Source organism: Mandrillus leucophaeus, unplaced genomic scaffold (genome assembly GCF_000951045.1).
Source record: "Mandrillus leucophaeus isolate KB7577 unplaced genomic scaffold, Mleu.le_1.0 Scaffold48, whole genome shotgun sequence".
Taxonomy (NCBI): domain Eukaryota; kingdom Metazoa; phylum Chordata; class Mammalia; order Primates; family Cercopithecidae; genus Mandrillus; species Mandrillus leucophaeus.
Genome location: NW_012105142.1, coordinates 3,931,359 through 3,943,670, shown reverse-complemented (window position 1 = coordinate 3,943,670; position 12,312 = coordinate 3,931,359). Strand labels below are relative to the sequence as shown.

The 12,312-nt window shown below is 36.3% G+C and overlaps 1 protein-coding gene and 1 pseudogene across 2 annotated transcripts in view; one reads left to right on the top strand and one right to left on the bottom strand.

Moving 5' to 3' along the window:
- The window catches only part of URI1 (URI1, prefoldin-like chaperone), a 118,090-nt gene that overhangs the window by 86,655 nt on the left and 19,123 nt on the right, over window positions 1-12,312 (top strand). The window lies entirely within an intron of this gene.
- On the bottom strand, window positions 1,802-2,337 carry LOC105550359 (annotated as a pseudogene). The gene has a single exon (XR_001007699.1). The product of XR_001007699.1 is annotated as a peptidyl-prolyl cis-trans isomerase FKBP2 pseudogene (transcript).

Below are 12,312 nucleotides of genomic sequence, written 5' to 3'. Positions count from 1 at the left end.
AGCCAGGATGGTCTCGATCTCTTGACCTCGTGATCCGCCCATCTCGGCCTCCCAAAGTGCTGGGATTATAAGCTTGAGCCACCGCGCCCGGCCAGCTTTTAGCTTTTTTTAATGAATCATATGTGTAGTGTCATATCTAAGAATGCTTTACCTAACCTTAGTTCTTTAAGATTTTCTCCTATGTTTTCTTCTAAAAGTTTTATGCTTTGACATTTTACAATTAGATCTGATTGATTTTAAGTTAATTTTTGTTCGAAGTGTGGGGTTTAGGTCATGGTTCATTTTTCTTGCATATGGATGTCCAGTTGCTCCAATACTATGTTGAAAATACTGTTCTTTCTCCATTGAAATGACTTTGCACCTTTGTCAAAAATGAATTGGCAACAAGACCATCTTAGATACCCCACTAGGATGGTTATAATAAAAAAGACAGTAACACTTGTTGGTGAGGATGTGAAAAAATTGGAACCCTCATTCATTTCTGGTGGGAAACCACTTTGGAGAACAGTGTGGAATTTTTCAGCAAGTTAAACATTGTGTTTTACTGTGATCTAGCAGTTCCACACCTAGATAGTATTCTACCTAAGTGAAATAAAAACATGTCCACAAATACTTGTACATGAATGTTAAGAGCAGCACTGTTTTTAATAGCCGAAACATGGTAACAACCCAAGTGTCTGTCAACTAATGAAGGGGTAAGTGTCGTACATCCATACAGTGGGATGTTGTTTGGCAATAAAAAGACATATACCTTGAAAACATTAGAATAAATTAAAGGAGTCACAAAAGACCACATATTGTATGATTCCATTTACATGAAATATTCAGAATAGGCAAATTTATAAAACAAAGGAGAGTAGTGGCTGCTTAGGGCCAGGAAGCTATGGGAGAGAATGGAGAGTGACTGCTAAAGAGTATAGAGATTTTTAGGGGCAATGAAAATATAAAAACGCAGATTTTGGTGATGATTGTGCAACCCTGTGAATATACGAAAACCATCGAATTGTACATTTTAAATGGGTGAATTGTATGGCATGTGAATTATAGCTTACTTAAATTGTTAAAAAACAAATGAATGAGCCATTTTGTATAGTTGTGTTTTTGGACCATCTATTCTGTTTCTTTATCTATGTTTCTGTCTCTTTGCTGATGCCAATCTGTTTTGATTACGGTAGCATTATAAATGTGTTCCTTAAAGTTGGTAGTACAGGTGTTCTAATTTATTCTTTCCAAATTGTTTTGGCTGTTCTACCTCCTTTGGCTTTCCATACACGTTTTAGAAACCACTCGTTTATGTTTACAAAAAGTCCTGGTGGGATTTTGATTGGAATTGTGCTAAATCAACACACTAATTTGGGGAGAATTGATCTCTTAATTATTAAATCTTCCAGTGTGTAAGTACTTCCAGCGTGTAAATACAGTGTATCTCTGTATTTAGGACTTGTTTCATCAGTTTTGTAGTTTTTGAGCATATAGATCATATGTGTTTTGTTAGGTTTATATTTGTTTCACCTATTGTGAAGCTGTTGTAAATGATGGCATTTAAAAATTTTGTTTTTCAAGTGTTCTAGTGTGTAGAAATAACTCTTTTTAAAAAAGAATTAACATTGGATCCTCCATTCATGCTGACCATATTAGTTAGTTCTCTGAACTTTTTTGGGGTAGATTCCATGGGATTTTCTATGTAGACAATCATGCCTTTTGTAAACAGCTCCTATTTTTTTATTCCTTTCCAATGTGTGTACACTTTATTTCTTTTTCTTGCCTTATTTCCTTGGCTAGGACTTACAGTATAATATTTTTTGTTGTTGTTATTTTGGGCTTTTAAGTTTTTTTTTTTTTGAAACAGTCTGGTCCTTGATGGGGGCCTCTCCCCCTACCCCTCCCCAGTCTGGTTATAGCTCAGATCGTCGCTCGATTTTGAGCAGCTCCACCTCGAACACCAGGGTTGCACCGCCTGGAATCTTTGGGGGAGCTCCCCGCTCTCCATACCCCAGCTCGGATGGGATCACCAGCTTGCGCTTTTGCCCCCTCACACATCCCCGGCAGCCCCTGGTCCCAGCCCTTGATGACCTGGCCTATGCCAAGGGAGAAGACAAAGGGCTGGTTCTGGGGCAGGCTGCTGTCAAACTCTGTCCCATCTTCCAGCTTCCCCGTGTAGTGCATGTGCAGGACATCCCCTTTATGCGATTTAATGGGACAGTGGTCCACCCGCTTCTTAACCCCGATCTACAGCTTCCTTTTGCCCTCGGCCCCCGTGGCTGTGGCCACGGCGCTCAGGCAGATGGACTGTACTGTCAGGACCCGGACCCAGCTCAGCCTCATGTCTCTCCTCGCCGCGCCCCTGCAGTATAATATTGAATAGGAGTGGTAAGAGTAGGTAGGCATCTTGGTCTTGAAACCGATCTTCTGGGGAAAACATTTGGTATTTTACTGTTAAATGTGGTGTTAGCAGTAGGTTTTTTAAAAAAAATTAATACTCCCTATTAGTTTAGGGAACTTTCTGCCTGCTTCTAATTTGCGGATTTTTAAAATGAAAAGATGTTGAATTTTGTCAAATGTATTTTCTGCATGTATTGATACGATCTTGTAGTTTTTCTTCTGTATCTGTTAATGTGGATTATATTGATTGATTTTTCTTCCCTGGATGAACTGCATTTGGTCATGGTGTGTTATTGCTTTCATATATTACTGGATTTGATACATTGAGCTTTTTTTGTTTAGTATTTGCATGGTGTATATTTTTCCATCTCTTTTACTTTTATGCTAACTATATCATATTTAAAGTGGGTTTCTTTTTTTTTTTGTTTTTTTGAGGCGGAGTCTTGCTCTGTTGCCCTGGCTGGAGTGCAGTGGCATGATACTGACTCGCTGCAACCTCCACCTCCCAAGTTCAAGTGATTCTCCCACCTCAGCCTCCTGAGTAGCTGGGATTACAGGCGAGTGCCACCACGCCTAGCTAATTTTTGTATTTTTTGTAGAGATGGGGTTTCACCACATTGGCCAGGCTGATCTCGAACCCTTGACCTCAAGTGATCTGCCTACCTTGGCCTCCCAAAGTGTTAGGATTACAAGCGTGAGCCACTGCACCCTGCCTAAAGTGAGTGTCTTATAGACAGCATGGACCTTTCCTTTTTAATTCATTCTGATAATTTCAGTCTTTTAATTGATGTATTTAGACCATTTACATTTAATGTGTAATATGTTTGGATTTAGGTTTGGCATTCTCCCACCGTTTTTGTTCCTCTTGTTCCCCTTTCTTGTCCTCTTTTAGATTATTTAATATTTTTAGTATCTTATTACTCTGTTTTTGCTGAAATAGGAACTTCTTAAAATATTTTTAGTGTTACAAATTAGGGATTAATGTATTTCACATGAACTTAAAAGTTTTACTCTAAATACTTGTGAGTTCTTTTTTAGGTTAGAGAGCAATTTTTTTTTTTTTTAGAAAAGAGTACATCTTCAGTGAGACTAAGTGAAAAGACCAGGATTTAATCAGAGATTTCTACAGTATAGATATGTTTTTGGTAATTTTGTTTCTGCATGTCTCTGTAATCTACTTTTGAATACTGGGAGAATTATTTTACCATGTATCTTTTGTTCAGAGTTGCGTCTGACACATTTATCTTATTTTTACTTTTGTCTTAAAAAATGCATACTTAGTCTTCATTTTTACGACAAAGTTATTTTTACTAAATGGAAGGGTGGACATGAAGGGATAAGATCATGAACCAGGGTAATGGCTGTGGGCTTAGAGAAGAGATCAGATGCAGGGAGAATTTCTGAGCCTGATAGGACTTGGCAACTGATTGGATGTGAAGGTTGAGGGGAAGCATTGGATGAGTGGTGACCTCGAGGCAATGTTGTTAACATAATCAAGTAAGTTTGTAGATCACTGCACACTGCTTTTCCCTCTACCAGAGAGTCCAATGCACATAGGCACATTACTTAGAAGCCCTGTAATGAAAAATATCCCTTTAGTTTTGTTTAATATTGTGGTTCCCAAACTTACTTGATTTTGAGAAACTTTTAACTTGTAATGTCTGTTATCTCACAGAGCATTCTAAAGAAAATCTTGACTTAGGAATACATTTTTAGGCAGATTTCAGAAGAAAGTGGATGATAAGACTTTGTTAGCACTGAATACAGCTTTTTTTTTTCTTTTCTTTTCTTTTTTAAGTGATAGGAGAAGAAAAATTGTATATGAGGTGCATCAGGTCATTCACAAGATGGGCTTTTTTAAAAATTATTTTTTTGGTAGGTTATGTATGGACATGATATAAAATCTAAAGGATATTTATTAAAAAATAACTATGCTTCCTTTTCGTGTTCTTTAACGTCCAGTTTACCTCTCTGGAGGCATTGCTATTATCAATATCTTACTCATTATTCCAGGGATATTCTGTGCGTTTACAGCTATAGACTTAGGCATTCCCACCCCACCCTGTACACATCCACTCGAATTGTAGGCACACTTTTTTTTCTTTGCTTTTTGTTTTGGCAGCTTGCTGTCTTACTCTTTTCATGGCTGTATAGTATTATATTGTACCATAGTTTATTTAGCCAGTCCTTTACTCATAGGCCTTTAGATCATCTTCCTTTTTTTTTTGCTATTGAAAGCAATGCTGCAGTGAATAACCTCTGTGTGTGTGTGTGTGTGTGTGTATCATTTTGTACTTGTGTATATCTGCAGGATGAATGACTAGGATTGAATTGCTGGCATGAAGTGAGTTAGATTTTTAACTTTGACAGTACTGGCCTTAACAGACTGACTGACTACACCTTTGCCAACCCATTGTGTTTGCAAAGTTTTTTTTGGAACTGATAACCTTATTGTAGGCCCTCTGGCACCACTAACTAACTGTCTTTTCTTCCTTTTCCTCCCCTCCCCTCCCTTCCCTTCCCCTTGTTCACATGGTTGGTCAGCAATAACCACCATCCATCTCCAGATATTTTTCATTTTCTTAAGCTAAAACTGTACCAGTTAAGTGATAACGCCCCATTTTTTCCTTCCTTTCTCCTCCCCATCCCCTGGTAACCACTATTCTACTTTCTGTATGAATTTGGCTATTCTAGATACCTTACATAAGTGGAATCCTGCAGCATTTGTCCCTTCGTGTCTGGATTATTTCACTTAATGTTTTCTAGGTTTGTCTATGTTGTAGCACGTATCAGAATTTTCTTTTTAAGGATGAACAATATTTTATTTTGTGAATAATGTGAATTATTCTGTTCGCTATTATAAATAATGCTGCTATGAATATAGGTATATAAATATTTAGTTCCCTGCTTTAAATTATTTGGGGTATATATCTGAAAGTGGAATTGCTGGATCATATGGAAATTTTATATATATATATATATGTCTTTTTTTTTTTTTTTTTGAGACAGGGTCTCACTCTGTTGCCCAGGCTGAGCGTGCAGTGGTGCAGTCTTGGCTCACTGCAGCCTCCGCCTCCCAGGTTCAAGAGCCTTCCTGCCTCAGCCTCCCGAGTAGCTGGGACTACAGGTGTGTGCCACCATGCCCAGCTAATTTTTGTATTATTAGTAGAGACAGGGTTTCACCATGTTGGCCAAGCTGGTCTTGAACTCCTGACCTCTGGTGATCCATCTGCCTCAGTCTCCCAAAGTGCTGGGATTACAGCCGTGAGCCACCGCGCCCGGCCCAATGTTGTGTTTTTTAAGGAACCTCCATTCTGTCTTTCACAGCAGCTGTACCATTTTATATTCTCACCACCAAAATACAAGGAATCTGGTTTTCCCACATTCTTGTCAACACTTGTTACTATATTTTTAATATATAAAATAAATATATTTTAAAGTGGCATACCACCAAGGAATATAGTTTGAAGTGGATTTGAAGTGATACATCATCAGGGTTTTGGTTTGTATTTCTTCAGTGATTAATTATGTTGAGCATCATTTCATGTGTTTATTGGCCACATGTATATCATCTTTGGAGAAATGTCTATTTAAGTCCTGTGCCCATTTTTTATTGCAGTTGTTTATTTTTCTTGTTGAGTTGTAGTTCTTTATGTATTCTGGATATTAGTCCCTTATCAGTATTTTCTCCTGGTCTGTGGGTTGCCCTTTTACTTTCTTTTATTTTTATTTTTTTGTCTTACTTAAAAAAAAAAAAAGTAGCTGCCAGGTAGAGTGCCCTTTTACTTTCTTGATAATGTCCTTTGATGCACAAAATTTTTTAATTTTCATTATCCAGTTAGTGTTTTTTTGTTTTTGCCTATGCCTTTCATGTCATATCCAAGAAGTTGTTGCCAAATGTCATGAAGCAGCTTCCCTCTGTTTTTTTTTTTTTTAAGTTTCCTAGATTTATCTCTTCATTTAGATCTTCATTTAGGTTGCTGTGTCCATTTTGAGTTATATTTTATATATGCTTGTAAGGTAAGGGTCCAGCTTTATTCTTTTGCATGTGTTTCCAGTTTTCTCAACACAATTTGTTGAAAAGACTGTCCTGGCCAGGCGCGGTGGCTCACGCCTGTAATCCCAGCACTTTGGGAGGCCAAGACGGGTGGATCATGAGGTCAGGAGATTGAGACCATCCCGGCTAACATGGTCCTTACCTTTTTGAATGGTTTTTACACTCTTGTTAAAAATCATTTGGTCATATATTTATGAGGTCTTATGTCTAAGCTTTGTATTCTATTTTTTGGTCCGTATGTCTGTATTCATGTTGCTACCACATTATTTTGATTAGGGTAGCTTTGTAGTAAGTTTTGAAAACAGAAAGATGAGACTTCCAACTTAGTTTTTTTTTTTTTTTCAAGATTGTTTTGGTTATGGGGAACCCTTGAGACTCCATGTGAAGTTTAGAACGGGCTTTTCTGTTTTTGCAAAAAAAACTACTGGATTTTACTAGGAGTTGCACTGAGTCTTTAGGTTGCCATCCCATTAATTTTTGACATCCTAATTATTAAATGTATTCACTCCATGAACATAGGATATCTATTTATTTGTGTCTTGTTTCAGCAACACTTGTAGTTTTTAGTGTACAAGTCTTGCACCTTCTTGGTTAAATTAAAGAGTTTAGTCCTTTTGGTTCTAGTTGAAATGGATTGCTTGTATTTCCTTTTTAGATTGCTCATTGTTAGTGCATAGAAATGCAACTGATTTTTGTGTGTTGATTTTGCATCCTGCCACTTTGCCAGATTTTTTTTATTAGCTTTACCAGGGTGGGTTTTTTTTTTGTTTTTGTTTTTGTTTTTTTTTATTCTTTAGGGTTTTCTACATATTGCATATAAGATTGTATCATATGTTGGTAGTAGAGAGAACTAGACTTCTTTCTTTCCAATTTGGAGGCTTTTTATTTGTTTTTCTTGCTTAATTGCTCTAGCTAGAACTTCTAGTATGGTGATGAATAGACATGTTGGTAGTGAGCTTCCTTGTGTTATTCCCAGTCTTAGGAGAGAGACTCGCAATCTTTCATCGTATAGTGTGATGTCAGTGTGGGGTTTTCATATATGGCCTTTATTATGTTTTGGAAGTTCCCTTCTATTTCTAGTTTATTGAGGGTTTTTTTTTTTTAATCATGAAAGGGTGTGCATTTTATCAAAGGCTTTTTTGAATTCAATCGAGATTACCATGTTTTTTCCTCTTCATTCTGCTCATGTAGTATATTACATTGATTTTTATATATTGAACCCATCCTTGCATTCCAGGGCGTGGGGGAGATCATTCCTGGTCATGATGTATAATTCTTTTAATATGCTACTGTATTTAGTTTGCCAGCATTTTGTTGAGGATTTTAATATGTATATGCATAAGAGAAATTAGCCTGTAGTTTTCTTATTTTTATCTGGCTGGCCTCACAGAATGTGTTCCCTCCCTTTTCATTTTTTAGAAGAGTTTGAGAGGATTGGTGTTAATTCTTTGAATGTTTGGTAGAATTCCTCTGTGAAACCATCTCTTCTTGGGCCTTTCTTTGTTGGGAGGTTTTTGATCACTGATTCAATATACTACTTGTTACAAGTCTATTCAGATTTCAGTTTTGGTAGTTTGTGTTTTTCTAGGAATTTGTCTAGTTTATCTAAGTTACCAACCTTGTTGGCATTCAGTTGTTTGTACTATTTTTGTATAATCCCATTAATTTTTGTAATATTAGTTTTTATTGTTCCACTTTTGTTTGTGATTTTAGTGATTTGAATCTTCTCTCTTTTTTTCTTAGACAGTCTAGGTAAAGATTTGTCAATTTTGTTGATCGTTTAAAAAACCAACTTTTGATTACGTTACTTTTTCTCCATTTTTAAAAAATTATGTTTTGTTTATTATCCTCTAATCTTTGTTATTCGTTTCTTCTGTAAGCTTTAGGTTCAGTTTACTCTTTTTTTTTTTTTTTTCAGTTTCTTAAAGTGTACAGTTAAGTTACTGATTTGAATTATTTCCTTTTTTTTTTTTTTGATGCAGGTATTTACAGCTATAAATATCTTTCTTAGTATTGCTTTGCTGCATCCCATAAATGTTCGTTGAGTTTTCTTTTTTGGTGGTCTCAGGGTATTTTCTTTTTTTTCCTTTTGAGACAGAGTCTCGCTCACACTGTTGCCCTGGCTGGAGTGCAATGGGGCAGTGTCGGCTCACTGTAACCTCCATCTCCCGGGTTCAAGGGATTCTTCTGCCTCAGCCTCCCGAGTAATTGGGACCACAGGTGTGGTCAACCATGCCTGGCTAATTTTTGTATTTTTAGTAGAGTCGGGGTTTCACCATGTTGTCCAGGAATAGTCTTGAATTCCTGGCCTCAAGCAGTCTGCCTCCCTCGGCCTCCTAACGTGCTGGGAGCCACTGTGCCCAGCGTATTTTTAAATTACGCCTATGATTTCTTCTTTGACCCATTGACAGATTGTTTTGTAAAATTTTCGTATATTTATGACTTTTTCCAGTTTTCCTTCTATTAATGATTTTTAATGTTATTGAACATTCCAATTAGAAAAATTACTTTATATGATTTCAATCCTGTTAAATTTTTTGAGACTTATTTTGTGGCCTCTCATATGACCTATCCTGGTGAATGTTCCATGTTTCCCTTAGAAAGTGTGTGTTCTTCCTGTTGTTGGGTGGAGGTTTCTATATATGTCTGTTAGGTCTAATTGGTCTTTAGTAGTGTTCATGTTCTTTATTTCCTTCTGGCCGTTCTATCCTTTACTGAAAAGGGGATATTCATGTCTCCAGCTATTATGGTGAAATGATTTCTCCCTTCAGTTCTGTACTTTTTTGCTTTATACGTTTGAGCTCTGTTAGGTATGTATGCATTTATAATTGTATCTTCTTGATAGATTGAACCTTTTATCAGTGTGAAATATCCTTTGTCTCTTGTGACTTTTTTTAACTTGAAGTCTGTTTTGTCTGATACTACTATAGCTACCTTATTTCTTTTTTTGGTTACTATTCGTATGGAATATCTTTTTTGTTCCTTCACTTTCAACCTATTCGTGCCCTTAGGATCTACAAGTGAGTCTCTTATAGACAGTATATAGTTGGATCCTTTTTTTAAAGCAATTGATTCTGCCAATTTATGCTTTCTGATTGGGGAAGTTTAATCTGTTTACATGTGTAGTTATTACTGATGAGGGAAGGACTTAGTTTTGCTATTTTGTTATTTTCTGCATGTTTTATAGCTTTTTTTGGCTCATTTCTATATTACTGCCTTCCTTTGTTTTTTTTTTATGGTGAATGGTTTTGATCTCCTTTTCACTTCTTTTTAAAATATTTTATAGGTATTTTCTTTGTGGTTACCATGGTGATTACATAACATATCCTAAGGTTATAAAATGTATTTTGAATTTATACCAACTTAACTTCAATCACGTGCAAAGGCTTTATTCCTGTTCAGCTCCTTCACTTTATGTTATTTATGTCACAAATTACATCTTTGTACATTGTGTCTCCATTAATATAGATGTACAGTGATTGTATTCATTTTTCTTTATCACGTAGAAAAAAGTGGAGTTACAAACCAAAATGACAATAATACTGATTTTTTCCTATGTGTTTACCTTTATCAGAGATCTGTGTTTTCATATCGCTTTGAGTTACTGTCTTTTTCATTTCTACCCGAAGAGTTTCCTTTAGCATTTCTTGTATTGCAGTGGTAAGGAATGCCCTCAACTCTTGTTTATCTGGGAATGTCTTAAATTTCCCTCATTTTTAAAAGAGTGTTGTTTTGCTAAACATAGAATTCTTGGCTGCAGTATTTTGTTTCCCTCTCAGCACTTTAAACATACTTCATCCCATAGCCTTCTGTGCTCCAGGGTTTCTGCTGAGAAATCTCATAATCTTATTGAAGATTCCTTGTTTGTGATGAGTTGTTTTTTTCTTGATGCTTTCAAGATTCTTTCTTTGTTGTTGTTCAACAGTTTGATTATAGTGTGTCTTGGTGTGGGTCTGGGTTTATCCTACTTGGATTTCATTGAGCTTCTTGGATTTGTGGATTCATACCTTATCAAGCAATGTGTGTGCTCTTGAGTGTCTCCAGTAAGGCATTTCAAAATACAAATTTATGATTTTAGTTTATGATAGATGTATATAGCTTTTTTTTTTTTTTTTTGGGGCGGAGTCTCGCGCTCTCACCCAGGCTGGAGTGCAATGGCCGGATCTCAGCTCACTGCAAGCTCCGCCTGCCGGGTTTACGCCATTCTCCTGCCTCAGCCTCCCGAGTAGCTGGGACTACAGGCGCCTGCCACCTCGCCCGGCTAGGTTTTTTTTGTATTTTTTAGTAGAGACGGGGTTTCACCGTGTTAATCAGGATGGTCTCGATCTCCTGACCTCATGATCCGCCCGTCTCGGCCTCCCAAAGTGCTGGGATTACAGGCTTGAGCCACCGCGCCCGGCCAGATGTATATAGCTTTAAACAACCACAAACCATCTTAAGACATTATTTAAAAAAAGAGCAGCATTCACTTACCCCTTTTGACTCACAGTTCCCATTCCTTAGATGTAATTACTTTCCGTTTTTGACTGTTTTTACTTTGCTGTTTTTATTCATATTTTCCAGTGGTTGGCATATCCTATTTTTGTTTACTTGTTTTCTCAATTTTATGTATTATTAACTAGCTGTCTACAATTTAAGAGAACCATTTAGCATTTTTACATGTCTTCCCTGTGTCTGCTTCTCTAATCTTTTTACTATTGTTGTATCACAATTTTTGTTGTATCAGTATTCATGCTTAGATATTATGTAATTCCATTTTGTTCTTGTACCGGCTTTTAATTGAATTTAACTGCTGTTTTTGTTGCATAGTTTTCTATGTATCTATCATTAATTCAGTCAGACACTTTTTTGGTTGTTAGAAATTTTACTGCTGGAGTCTTTCATTGTCTTGCTTCAATTTGGACTGGCTTCTATCCTGATCAAAGGAGAGCTGTTTTCCTGGTATCTTTTTACCCTGTTTTTGCCTTTTATTTATTTCCTGTTTTCTGTTTCCCAAAGCGCCCTTTTTTCAGGTTCTATTTACTTTGTTGGAATATTGCTTTCAATAACTTTTGGGAAAGTGCTCAGAGGTACTTTGAATTTTTATGTACCTGAATAACTCTTATATTCCTTATACTCCTGCTTGTTATTGTTAACTAGACCATTTAGAATTCTAGGTCTTAAGTAGTTGTTGCCCTCAGAATTTTGGATACGTTATTCTATTACCTTCTGTCTTTAAGTGTTGCTATTGAAAATCTTGATGCTACTTTCTTTTTCTTTGTATATAACTTGTTTTTTTGTTTTTAGAGCTTTGAGATTCCTTTTTGGTCTTTATTCCCCATGATCTAGAATACTATAGTGGTACACCTTGATGCCATGCTATGGATCCTTTAAAATTTGTTTGCTAGTGCTTAGTGGACTTTTTTTGAGTGGAGGCTTAAGTCCTACAGCCCTGGGAAATTTATATTACTGATTTGAAAATTTCCTTTTCTTGTTGCCTATTGTTTGTCTTTGTTGTAATTTTTGAAGTGATTTCTTCTAAATAATCTTTTAAATCATGTATTGACTTTAAAATTTTCCTGTACATAGTTTCATTTCTGGAAGCACTTTCTTGTTGTGCTTTGGCTGTTTCTTTGTTACAGCATCCTGTTCTTGTTTCATGGATGGAGGGTCTTTTTTTAAGGAGTATTTGTTTTTTCTTTTAAAGTTTTCTTCTTTAAACCTTTCCTCCATGTTTTGTTTTTCTGCCCCGTCTTTTCTCTCTCTGGCTCTTTTTTTTTTTTTTTTTCCCCTCTAGCATTAATGTTCAAGAATTTCTTCAAATGTCTGGTGATCCTTGGCTGACCATTTATACTTGAGTACTGTCAGCAAGCTTTGTGTGCATAGGCAAGGTT